Raw genomic sequence first — 9,052 nt, 5'->3', positions numbered from 1 at the left:
GCACTTTGTTTTTCTTTTTAAATTTCCAGGCATAAAAATCTTGATTCATTATAAATTTCTAGTTTTACTGCATTATGATTGAAGAATGTTGTTTTTATAAGATATCTGTTTCTTCAGATATGTGGAGGTCTCCCTTGAGGTCCAAGACATGGTCAATTACTGTGAAAGTTACATGTATTCCCTCTTGTCAGTCCTCAGAGTTTGATATATTTCTTTAGATTTATCTTATTAATTATGTTGTATAATCCTTTCCAATTTTTGTCCATTTGATCTTTCTTATACTGAGAGTGATATATTAAAATCCCCCTGGTAATATGTCTACTAGTCCTCTTATCTCTGGTTGCTTGTGCTTTATAAACACTGTTGATGTATAACTGGGCATGTAGATAGATATTAATGCCGTTCATCCACATTGTGAATTGCAGACTTTAACACAGTAAATAGTCCTGGATTTCTTTTGGTGCATTCTGGTATGATTTCTACTAGGTATCAAATTGCAATTCTTAATTTCTTTGATTTGCAATTCTTGATATAATAGTTGCCTGTTCTATTTTAAAGCGTCCCAACTTCTGCTTTTAACATTTCTGAGCCTCTCTGTTTTAAGTGCATCTCTCTAAGAAAGCATGGCATTGGATGCTGCTTTATTAGACAATCTGAAGTCTTATGACTCATATATCTGGCCTCAGCTCTGTTTCATTGAGTGTTTGTGAGTTTCTTAAGAATGGTTTACTATGTGGTCTATTTTATTTGCTCTCTTTTGTTAGTATATCTTTTTGTTTTTAGGATGGTTGGCATTTTTGTTCTACAGGCTACTATATTTGACTAATATCTTCATATAATACTGCTAGACCCCCCTCCTTTTTTTTATCACTTCTTATATGTTGGTTACCCCCTATAAACAATATTGAAATTGTCTAGTTCAGTGTTTTCCCCCTTCTTTTCTCTATCCTCCAGCACTGATCTAGGGGATGGAAATATTTTTGTACTCTCACTTAATAACTCCAAGACAATTAGCAAGTTTATTCTATTTTTCACATATTCTTCCCGTCCCCTTTTAATATTTGTATTTATATTGTCAGAGCTGATAGTCATTACACACTGCACTGTGTCCCGCATTAGCATCATTTACTTCAGATTCAGAGTATACATATATTTTAATATACATTTATATTAATACCACACATCCTTGCACTGATGTCTCTGAAGGCAACTATTTTAGTTGTTTAACGTTGCTTTCTAATACATTCCTGAAAAACGGACCATGAGAACAATATCATCCCTGTTGCTACATGGTGAAAACAATGGGTTCTAGTCTCTTACTCAAAGCTCAGTTTGGCTGAATATAGAAACCTACAGTGTTGATGTCGAAAAGTCCAATGACAATCTGATTTTTTTCCTTATGAAAGGCACTGTTTTTTTGTTTGTTTGTTTGTTTGTTTCCTGGATTCCCAATGGATTATTTTTCCTTTAAAATCCAGTAGTTTTTCTAGACTAGGTCTCAGTGTTGCCATTTTGGGTCACTTTTCCTAGGTTTTGTGCTGTGGCCTTTCAATATATGGTTTCAAATCGTTTTGTTTTCTTACCTTGAAGAATGTTTGTTGATTTGTAGATTATAGTATTTGTTCTGTCCCGTGGCTTTTGTCTTCTCTATGAACTCCTTTTACACATAGGTTGGATTTTGTTTCCATTATCTTCTGTATCTTTAATTTTTTTCTTGAATGCTCTAAACAATTTTTTTCTTATTTTCTTCTTCATATTTAAAATTTTCTACTTTCTATATTCTTTTTGTCCTAAGGTGCTATCCACTGTCATTTGCCACTCTGTTGCTCACTTTAATTCATTTATAATTTATTCCTGTATTTTGAATTCTTTTCTGAATGTTAACTTCTCTTTCCAAATCTTTATCTTTAATGACCTCATTTCTGAGCTTTCCTGTTTTTGTTTTTTAAGATTTTATTTATTTATTTATTTGACAGAGAGAGACACAGCGAAGAGAGGGAACACAAGCAGGGGGCGTGGGAGAGGGAGAAGCAGGCTGCCCGCTGAGCAGGGAGCCCACGCGGGGCTCGATCCCAGGACCCTGGGACCATGACCTGAGCCGAAGGCAGACGGTTAATGACTGAGCCACCCAGGCGCCCCTTTTCTACCACTTTAAAAATTATTTGGAATATTAAAGTATAGTTTGCATGGTTTGTGGGTATGTCTTGTAGACAGCTTTCATCTTTTCTGAGGGGGGTTTATTTTGTTCCTGTTTTTTTTTTTCCTTATAATTACTTTGTAAGTTTTTTTTGGCTTCCCTCGTGTTATTTTTGTGAAAGAATAAAAAATGTCCTTTCTATTTTGCAGTATCTGCCTCTTCTACTTCCTTCCCCTTGGAACTTTTGTTTCCTTTGCTTCTAGTGTCCTTTTCTTGCTCAATTTGAATTCCTCCCTCAGCAGCTTCTCCTCAGGGGAGGGCTTTTCCTGGAAGCCATACCTTACTTGCTTCTGATGAGTTCCCTGCACCCACACTACTCCAATACATTCAGACCTTACTGAGGTCTCTGTGTGCTCACCCACAAATTCGATTCTGCAGAACCCCCTTCCAGGCTCAGCTGCTATTCTCCAATTGGCCTACTGTGTTTTCCTGGGAGTGACTTGGTGATTCTGGAGTTCTGTCCTCAGGGACTCAGAGGCCCTTTGTCTTCATTCTGAATAGATGCTGATCAAAGCGGTCTTGTAGCTGTCCCTGACTTGTCTCCACCTACTTATACTTCAGGGTTTGTGAGCATATCTTTTCAACTCAGTTTTTTTTTGTTTTTTGTTTTTTTTCCAATGAAGATTTTTTAATTTAAATTCAATTAATTAGCATGTAATGTATTATTAGTTTCAGAGGTAGAGGTCAATGATTCATCAGTCTTCTATAATACCCATTACATCCCGTGCCCTCCTTAATGTCCATCACCCAGTTACCCCATCCCCGCACCCCCCTCCCCTACAGCAACCCCCATAAGTTATATCTTTTCACTCAGTTTTGTTATAGACATGGTCGATGCATTTTAAATTTTGCTATCCTGGCTGTCAAGTTCCATTAATAAGGAACTTCCAGAAATTTTAAAACTATGCTATGACAACATCTTGCCAGAAGCCATCCCAAGTCATTTTGAACAGATTTGGCTGCTGATTCTTGGTCACAAATTCCTTGAAGACAGGGAGAATGATCATTTGTGTCCAAAAGCAGGACAAAGAGTGCCATATATGGATGGGTTTACATTCTTGTTAACAGCTTATAAAGGTGACATCTAGAACATCTAGTCTTCCTCCCAAATGAAGAAACCACAGAATAGTGTATAGGAAGAAAATTAATATCACTAGTCACACTCCCACCATAGAAATACCCATTGTAGACAACCTGGTGTTTTCTCTTCAGGCTTTTCTCCAAGTAATTAAAAAAAAAAATGCATTTTAATTGAGATCATAGTGTACACTGACATGTTTTGGCCACAACAACCAGAGATTCACTTAATTTGCCTTAGGGAGAGGGGATTATTGTCAAGTTATTTCAAACTGAACAGAGAAATTTCACAGAGTGCTACCAGTAACTTTGGCTGCTTGAGGGACTGGTGGTTCCCATGGTTTCTCTCCTGAGCCACATACTCTTATCTCTGACTTCTCTATTTCTCTTGCGCCTACTCTATTACAACTTTTAGATTGTCTGCGGTCTATCTTGGCTTCTCTCTACATCATAGTCTATCAGCCTTAACTCCTACTAGTAATGGACTCATTTTATAAACATTTCTTAGTCCAGATCCTCAGGGAGGAGATCTGATTGTCTCAGATTATCTTTTCCTCCAGAGGCCCATGTTAAACAACCAATAGATCAAAGAAGAAATCATAAGTGAAGTTAGAAAATATCTTAAAATAAATGAAAATTAAAAGATGATATACTAAAACTTATGAGATGCAGTGAAAGCAGTGCTCAGAGGAAAATTTCTAGCTATATTGGCTTACATTTTGAAAATGAAAAAGAAAGAACTCAAAAATCAGCAACCTGACTTCATAGCTTAAGAACCTAGGAAAAGAACAAACTAAACCCAAAGCTAGCAAAAGAAAGGAAACAATAAAAAAATTAAAGCAGAGATAAATGAAATAGAGAACAGAAAAACAATAGAGGAAATCAAGGAAACCAAGAATCGATTCTTAGAACAGATCAAGAAAATTGACAAACCTGTAGCTAGAATGACTAAGAAAAAAGAGAAAAGATTAATCTCAATTGATACAGGAAGAGCATTTGACAACATTCAACAACTTTCATGATAAAAACACTCAACGAACTAGGAATAGAAGATACTATCTCAACATAATAATATGTGGGCCATTTGTGAAAAGCCCACAGCTAACATCATATAGATGGTGAAAGACTGAAAGCTTTTCCTATGAGGTCAGGAAGATGATGAGGTGCCCACTTGCCACTTCTCTTCAACATAGAACATGGTAAGTTGTAGCCAAAGCAGTTAGACAAGAAAAAATAAACAAAAGGAACTCAAATAGAAGAAGCAGCAGAACTATTCCTGTTTGCTTGTGATGTGATTTTATATGTAGAAAATCCTAAAAATTCCATACACACACACAAAATCTGTTAGAACTAGTACATGAATTTTGTGGGGAAAGTTGCAGGAAATACAAGAAATCAGTTGCATTTCTACACATTAATGGTGAACAATCTGAAAAGGAAATTAAGAAAATAATTCCATTTACAATAGCATTAAAAAAAAAGGAGAATAAAACACTACAAATAAACATAACCAAGGAGGGGAAAGATCCATACATTAAAAGCTATAACTTATTGATCAAATAAATTGAAGAAGAAACAAATAAATGGAGAGACATTCTGTGTTCATGGATTGGAAGACAATATTGTTAAAATGTCCATTCTACCCAAAGCAGGCTACAGATTCAGTGCAATCCCTAAAAAGATCCTAATGGCATTTTTTGGCAGAAATGGAAAATTCCATCCTAGGATTCATATGGAGTCTCAAGGAACCTCAAATAGCTAAGGCAAGAAAAAATAACAAAGTTGGAGGTCTCACACTTCCTGATTTCAAAACTTATTACACACTACAGTAACCAAAACACTGTTGTATCACCATAAAGACAGACATATAGACCAATGGAATGGACTAGAGAACCCAGAAATAATCCCTCACACGTAGGGTCATGATTTTCAACAAGGTGTCATGATCATTCAATGGGGAAAGGAGCATCATTTCAATAAATGGCGCTGGGAAACTGAACATCCACATGCAGAAGAACAAAGTTGGGCCCTTACCTTATACCATATACTTAACTCATTATGGATCAAAGACCTAAACATAAGGGTTAAAACTATAAAACTTTTAGGAGAAAACAGAGGGAAAGTGTCATGATATTAAATTTAACAATAATTTCTTGGATATGATGCCAAAAGCATGAGCAACAAAAGTAAAAATATATTAACTGAACTACATCAAAATTAAAAACTTCTGTGTAATCAAGAGACACAATTAACTGAGTAAAAAGACAACTTACAGAATGGGAGAAAATATTTACAAATCATATACCTGGTAAGGAATTAATATCCAGAATATATAAAGAGCCACAGGTCAACGAAAGAAAGAATGACCTAATTACAAAATGGACAAAGGACTTGAAAAAAAGATACATAAATGCCAAAAAAACAAAAACAAAAAAAAACCCACATGAAAAGATACCCAACATCACTAATCATTATGGAAATATAAATCAAAACCACAATGAGAAACTATCTCATGTCCACTAGGATGGCTACCATCAGCTCTGTGCTTCTATGATTTTAAGAAACGTGTTTGATTAGATCATAGTTTCTCAACCTTGGCACTACTGACATTCAGAGCAGATAATTCTTTGTGTGGGTGTGTGTGTGGGGGGCGCTGTCCTGTGCATTTTAGAATGTTTAGCAGTTTCTCTGGCCTCTACCCACTAAATGCCAGTAGTATTCCCTCCATTAAGTGTGACAATCAAAAATGTCTCTAGGCATTTTCATATGTCCTTTGGGGGACAAATCTGTCCCCATTTAAGAGCAACTAGATTAGATTATGCAAAAATAAATGAAGAGCCTGCTTAGTCCATTGGATATTTGAGAGATTCAGCCTTAATAAAAGTGTCCTTAATGGGTGCCTGGGTGGCTCAGTTGGTTAAGCGTCTGACTCTTGATTTTGGCTCGGGTCCTGACCTCAGGGGTGTGGGATCAAGCCCTGTGTTGGGCTCCGCGTTCAGCAGGGAGTCTGCTTGAGATTCTCCTTCTCTCTCTGCTCCTTCTCTGCTTGCATGCATGCTCTCTCTCTCTCAAATAAATAAATCTTTGAAATAAATAAATAAATAAATAAATAAATAAATAAATAAATAAGTCCTTAAAATACTTTGGTTTAAGTAAATGGCATGAAGCCATTTTGCATTCATCATCAGCAAGAGGCAGTTTGCCTTCAGAATTCCTTTACCCTCCCATTCAGAATCTCCTTGTATTTTTCTCCTATAAATTATGACCTCCCACCTAGTTACCCTAGGAATATGGTAACTTCTCCTCCCACTGCCATTCAAACATGATCTCAAGTAAAGAACTGATAGGGGATTTAAAAGATGGTACAAGAGCAATACAATTCAAGAAACGACTGGGCATCAGGCGACCTGGGTTCTAGTCCTAGCTTTGTCATAACCAATCCCACAGCCCTGAGCAAGTCAATTAATCATTCTTGGCCTCCTTCATCTCCTCTACAAAGGTTGAATATTAGATCAGATGATCTTTCTACACTTATTCTCACTAAAAGGTAAATGACTAATACAACAATCTTCTTTGGTTACACATTTGTGGCAACAAAACAATAATAGGCACTAAGGTGGTTGTACATTTATTGGTAATGACACTTTTACTAGGGGAAATAAAAAAGAAAAGAAAGCTAACCTTGAATGCCAGACTGAAGATTCTATATCTGTGTAAGGTGAGAAAGTATAGAAGGTTCTAGAACATACATTCAGTCACGGGCTTTAAGACTTCCACAGCCTGAAGCTATGTTAGAGAATACCTTATCCTACCCTCTCATTTTACAAAAGGAGATCCATCCTGAGGCCTAAAAGGAGAGATGACTTGTCTACTTATTATTACCAAGTGGTGTAATCAACACTGTTTTAAATACTGGGAACTTGAAAGCAGAGGGAGAATTGCTTTTTGGAGGCACTTTCAGGGTCACTTATCTGAAACCACTCAGCACACTCACGAATGTCTCCTGCCCTTGTTGGAATGAAAGAATTTATTTCTGGATGTATTTCTATAAACAAGTCCATGGATACACAGGGCAAACACAAGAAGAATATCAAGAGCAGATAGATACTGAAAGACAAAGAACTTTCTCTGGTTGAGGCAAGAGCCCAAGAATACACAGGATTTTAAACGGGAAAAGTTAAGTAAAAAATGATTAACCAGCTAACAGCAAAATGTAGTAATAGGGCATTGACTGCTAAGGGTAAGGAGAACTCTGAAGAATCCAGATTGGCAGATATAGGGAGCAGGCCTACTTTAGGACTAAGGCAGAGTATCCCAGGTAAAAACAAACTTGGGAGCACCCCCTCCCCATGCCCACAACACACACACACACACACACACACACAGGCTGAGGCTCAGAGCTTGTTGGAGAGTGTGGGGCTGTGGCCTCCTGGATGGTGCAGTTTGCTGAGGTTGACACAGATGGAGACAGCCAAACAGGAAACGGACCCCTGGGGTGACAACAAAACTTTCCAGGAAGTTGCTGAAGGAAATACTGTTGAATTTTCTGGAAAGCTAGCTGGGGCACTGGTGAGATTCACCAGGAAACTTCTGGGAATCTGTCCTGAGGGGTTGTTCTTGAACTCGCTGGAAGCCAAATGAACTGCCTGCAGAACTCACCGGAAAGCCACACACAGGGGTGCAAAAGGCTCCACGGACGACCTGCCGGAGGAAGGAGCAAGAAAGAAACAAGGCACGAGGACGGGAAAGACAAGCTCCTTCCTCCTGCAGCATACCTCCAGCGCCCTCTACTGGCAAAGCATAGCATCGTGCCCGTTGGCAAAGGAGAACTACTTGGAAGATTCAGTTCCAGGGCAAACAAGCATTGCCAGACGTGAGGCAATAAACTGATAAGAGCACATTCACAATCAGGAGCACAATCATTGAGGTGGTGCACACACACACTACACACACATAACGCCACACACCCGCAGCTGTCCAGGTAAAAACTAGGAAAGAAGCACTCCTCCTCTTATAGGTCACAGTCTCCCCCAGATGCACAGAATCTTCCCCGACCTGGAATCACAGGTAAAGCACACCATGCCTCCTTGGTCCCAGACAATTCTCCAAGGTCCAGGCTTTCTAGTTTTCTTACTCTCCTTCCCCCAGATCTTCAATTAGGGCTGCACTGGATGATCTCCCAAATTCATGAAAGCCAAAAAAAAAAAAAAAAAAAAAAGGTTCTGCTTAGGTCTCAGAAGCCTGGGGTATTAGAGGAAAGATAACTTAGGTAGGGGTTTGCACCTGTGTGGGGTTTACACCTGTTGTCCCAGCTACTGTCCTGTTATTGCCCCTCCTCACTCATCAAAGTATCCTGCTTTAGGCAATGAATTACATAGCCGCCCCAGTGTAGCCAGCTGTCAATCCACTCGCCTGGTTTAGAGATGAGGAACTCTCCCACATTGATGGCAAGAGGCTCCTTGGGGTCATGGAGAGGCCTGGACTTGGATCCACAGTGTGACTTTGGCCGGTTACTCGGCATCCCTTTAAAATGGCCCAACAGGGCAGGTGCTGGTATGGTCAAAGGACAGAAGGTGTGCAGAGCGACAGGCACGAATTGTGGCCCCAGGGATGTGCCATCCCCCACCACCCAGCTCCTCTGCCTGCCCACTTCCCCATTTCCTATCACCCGGTTTCCCATCTGTCTTTCAGACCAGGATGACAGGATGTATTTTATATTTACATAATATAATATAATATAATATAATATAATATAATATAATATAATATAATATAATA

The sequence above is a fragment of the Mirounga leonina genome, unplaced genomic scaffold (genome assembly GCF_011800145.1).
Source record: "Mirounga leonina isolate KUSES-001 unplaced genomic scaffold, KU_Mleo_1.0 Mir_151, whole genome shotgun sequence".
Taxonomy (NCBI): domain Eukaryota; kingdom Metazoa; phylum Chordata; class Mammalia; order Carnivora; family Phocidae; genus Mirounga; species Mirounga leonina.
The sequence above is the reverse complement of the archived record's forward strand: the minus strand, read 5'-3'. Positions refer to the sequence as shown.